The sequence below is a fragment of the Arachis duranensis genome, unplaced genomic scaffold (assembly GCF_000817695.3).
Source record: "Arachis duranensis cultivar V14167 unplaced genomic scaffold, aradu.V14167.gnm2.J7QH unplaced_Scaffold_26529, whole genome shotgun sequence".
NCBI classification, from domain to species: domain Eukaryota; kingdom Viridiplantae; phylum Streptophyta; class Magnoliopsida; order Fabales; family Fabaceae; genus Arachis; species Arachis duranensis.
This window is the reverse complement of record NW_026264904.1, coordinates 28,506-33,300: the sequence shown is the minus strand read 5'-3', so window position 1 is coordinate 33,300 and position 4,795 is coordinate 28,506.

Sequence of the window (4,795 nt, the reverse complement as noted above, 5' to 3'; positions counted from 1 at the left end):
GCTGCCCTGCCCGCGCCAAGGGCAGGGCAGGAAAAGTTGGTGCGCCAGAATTTGCCTTGGTGCGCTGTTGGTGCTGCCAGAATCAAGAATTGGTGCGCCAGAAATTTCCTTGGTGCACAGGATGCTACCCTGCCCTCGTGGAGGGCAGGGCAGGAAAATTTGGTGCTGCCAGGATTGAGCTTGGTGCGTGCTGGTGCTGCCAGGAATGAGCCTTGGTGCGCCAGATTTGAGTTTTGGTGTGCCAGCTCCATGCATCAACAAAATGCTGCCCTGCCCTCGCGGAGGGCAGGGCAGTGTTTCCACTTTGATGTCCCGTGTTCGAAACACGGCTGGAACACACGCTCAATTAATTTCCTTGGTTTCTTGGCACGACACTCCACCTTAGTTCCTTGCTTCTTCCTTGTTCCGTGTTCGATTCTTGTGGCATGCATGGGTGACATTTTTCCTTTGATTTTCTTCCTTGGTGAGCCCGATACTGCCCTTGTGGAGGGCAGGGCAAGGTTCTCTTCTTCTTGGTTCCAAGGCTCAATTTTGTGCTCTGCCCTTGTAGTGGGCAGGGCAGAGTTGCCTTCCTTGCTTGGTTCCCTTATGTTGCCCTCCTAGAGGGCAGTGTGCCCTTGTGGAGGGCATTGTTTGCCTCCCCCATTGCATGCGGCACACTTTCTCTTGCTTTGACCACACTTTCCTTTCCTTGGGCTACACTTCTTAGGCCACGCTTTTCCTTTTCTTTTCTTTTCTTCACCTGTAATAAACCAAAACAACCACTCCAAGTATCACTAAATTCAAGAGGCTTATAAATAAATTAAAATTCAATTAAAATTAGCTTAAACCTCATGATTTAACATTAATTTCATGGTGGTTGCTTGATTTAGAGAAGTTATGCATTTTCACTCCAAATCACTTACTTAGGATGCAAGAAAGTGCATAAATGCTAACAAAATAAGTGAAATTAGCTTGAAAAATGGGTATATGATGACTTGTCATCACAACACCAAACTTAAATCTTGCTTGTCCCCAAGCAAGCATAAAAAATAAGAGTAAATGACATGAATAGGAAAAGAACACATATCCTTATTAGGCATATAGCAGAACTTGATTTATGGAGTCTTTATGCAGACAATGACAACTCACTTATTGTTGCTGCTACATAATACACATTTTTCATCAAAGGTTTGCTAAACTTGCTGTTATAAGACTCACTTTTTAATTCCTCCCTTGCTAACTTTTCTTGGCTTACAATGCTTAAAAAGCTTATTATTCTTTTGGAGGTTTGGTGTCAAATGTTGCAGTAATAGCCTTTGGCTTTATTTGTTTCTTTCTTTTACTCAACATCTCTCCACCACAGACACTTAGCTCACTAATTCTTCCTAGGATCATTGATGCCCAGCATCTCTTTGGATAACTAAATGTTCTGTATCTAAGTTGCTCTTTATTGTGGATTTTCAATTGGCCATCCCAAATCAGTTGATCTAAGTGACCGGGTTTTAAAATACCCCTTAGAATTTACTCATCCAAGCATATCTTAGTACAAGAACACCACAGGCATGTGTCCTAGGGTCCAAGCTATTGGTGTCCAACCTTTATTCTTTGTTTTTCTTGCCATTTTGGCTTTTTCTTTCCCTTTTCTTTCTGTTTTTGTTACCAAGGGCTTTTTCATTATTGATAAGAGTCTTTACAACAGCAAGCTAACTCACTCTTGAATGAGAATGACATTATGCAACAATTATTTCATGAGTTATGCATTTAATCAAACACATATACTACCACTAACTTTCGTTCTTACTTATGCAACATTGGATATTTTTCTTTTCTATTCAAACAATTCTCTTTTATTTAAGCATATCGGAAACAGAACAAAATTTAAAGCTAAGTGATGGATAACAAGCATTATGCTGATTTAGCAATTTTAACAAGCAGTTTCACTTGCAACTAGATGAACGCTTTAGCAAGACATACAATGGTTTCCAGATTCAAAACATTTCACAACAGCAATGATTAAGTTTAGATACAACCTTTGAAGTTGCAGCCCTTTGATTCTTCCTTCTGTTGTGTTCTCTTTGAGTTAAGATGCATGATGTCTTCAAGTGTTGACTCATGTCCTGCATAACTCTCAAAGTTGCTTGCTTCTCAAGCCCTTAAGTGTATGGTTAGTATACATAAATTGAGTGTGACTCTGGATTGATTTTGGTGTGGGAACACCAAACTTAATTGTTTGCCACTACCTCTTATGCAACAGTTTTAACCATATGTGAAACCTTGTGTCCTTGCTAAAGGTTAATGAAATTAAAGCTAGAAGGCAATTAAACAGTTGAATAATGTGTTTGGTTGCTTGGAGCTAGCATCATGCAAGAGGTGAGAATGTGTTTTTAAATGATATTTTTGGTGGAACACCAAACTTAGAATCTTTCATTCTCCCTTAAACTGTTTTGGTGTGCAACACCAAACTTAGCTCCTTGCAATCCAGACCAAATTATTCAACATTTTTATTGAAAAGGTTATGAAAGAAAACTACCTCAGGTTGGGTTGCCTCCCAACAAGCGCTCTTTTATTGTCACTAGCTTGACATTGGACTCCCCTTTAAGGTGGTTGATGTTGGTGATGTCTCAACTTGTCACCTCTCACTGTCAGCTTTCTCTTTGTGCCTTGATGCTCAATTTCAATGTGCTCAAGAGAAAGTACTTGGTTGACAGTGTAATAATCTTATGTTCCCAGCTGTTGATACACTAGTTGCACCTCATCACCTTTGGCAAATCCTTCAGTTGGGATTTTCTTATTCTTCCACCCCTTGTAGGCCTTTTTCTTGTTTTTCTTCTTTTTCCTCCTCGTTGATGTACTTCCTTTGACAGTGACTTGAGTTGTGATACCTTCCTTTTTGTTTATCGCCCCTGCTTCCTTTTGAATTCCTTTTTCTTCTTGCATCTGCTTGCTTTTCTGTTCTGCTGCCTTATCAGTTGATTGTTTTGGAAGGAGATCACTACTTATTTTGCTTGTTTCTTCATCCCTTTGTATTTTTGGAAAGACTTTCAAGATGATGCTCTCCTCATGCATCCTGAGGGTTAACTCTCCCTGCTCTATATCCACAATGGCTCTAGCAGTGGCCAAAAATGGTCGACCAAGTATTATGGAGTCATTTCCATTTTCTGCAGAATCCAAGATCACAAAATCTGCCGGATAGATGAACTTGTCAACCTTAACTAAAAGGTTCTCAATTAGCCCTTTAGGATACACTACCGATTGATCCACCAATTCCAAAGATATCTGTATTGGTTTCACCTCCTCTATGCCAAGCTTTTTCACTAAAGAAGATGGGATTAGATTTATGCTTGCTCCTAAGTCACACATCCCCTTGTTGATGAATAAGTTCCCAATAGTGCAGGGCAGGAAGAAACCTCCAGGATCTTCAAGCTTGGGAGGGAGTCCCTTTTTGATGAGTGCACTGCATTCCTCACTAAGCATTACAGTCTCCTTCTCATTCCAACTTCTTTTCTTGTTGATGAGCTCTTTCAAGAACTTGGCATACAGGGGCATTTGCTCCAATGCCTCAGCTAAAGGTATGTTGATTTCCAGCTTCTTGAAAGTCTCAAGAAATTTGTGGAAGTGCTGATCCTTTGTTTCTTTGTGGAATCTTTGTGGATAAGGCAGTGGTGGTGTTGAGCTCTTCTCCACTTGATGCTGTTTTGGAATTGGTTCTTCCATGATTTGCTTTCTTTTCTTCAAATTCTGTGGTTTGTTGTCTCCTTCTGTGAGTTTTTCTGGGACATCCTTGCTTAGCATGTCCTTGTTAATGGTTTCATCTTTTTTTGTTGGCTCAGTGTCATTATTCTTGGTTGCCCCTTGGTTACCATCCAATAACACTTTTCCACTTCTTAGTTGCACGACCTTGCATTCTTCCTTTGGGTTGGGAATGGTATCACTAGGTAGTGAACTTGATGGTTTTTCAACAGAAATCTGCTTGGAGATTTGTCCAATCTGCCTCTCTAGGTTCTTCATGGAGGCTTCTTGGTTCTTTGTTGTCAATTCTTGGTTCTTCATCAGTTTCTCCATGAGCAGCTCTAGATTAGTGATCCGCTGTGAGTCTTGCAAGATCGGTTGATTTTGGGATGTTGATGGATGATGATAGGTGTTTTGATTTGTTGGGTGGTTGTTAGGTGGATAATGGTTAGAGTTGGGGTAGTTGTTTTGTGGTTTTCTGTATGTATTTTGGTTAGTGTTTGGCTGGGGGTTGTGGTTTGTGTTTTTCCAATTGTTCTGGCCTGTGTTTCTCTGCCATGGTTGTTGGTTTTGATTATGGTTATCTCCCCATCTGAGGTTGGGATGGTTCTTCCAAGATGGATTGTAAGTATCCCCATAGACTTCATTTGTTCCAGGATTTTGGTTGTGCATGTATTGGACTTGCTCTTGCTGTTGCTCCTCTTGAGTTTCTTCACTTTGCACCCAAGTAGTTGATGGTTGGCTTGTGGTGCTCACTGCTGCCACTTGCAAGCCATCAATTCTTTTGGCCATTTGCTCAAACTGTTGTTGAATCTGCTGTTGCATCATCTTGTTTTGAGCTAAAATCGAATCCACTCCTTCTAACTCCATTACTCCTCTTCTCTGTGATGGTTGGCGTTGTCTTTGATGAGCAAAGAAATATTGGTTGTTGGCCACCATATCAATGAGATTTTGAGCTTCCTCTGTGGTCTTCATGAGTTGCAAGGAACCTCCAGCTGAGTGATCAAGTGCTTCTTGAGCTTTAAGAGTGAGTCCTTCATAGAAGTTCTGCAACTTGTCCCACTCAGTGAACATCTCTGGTGGA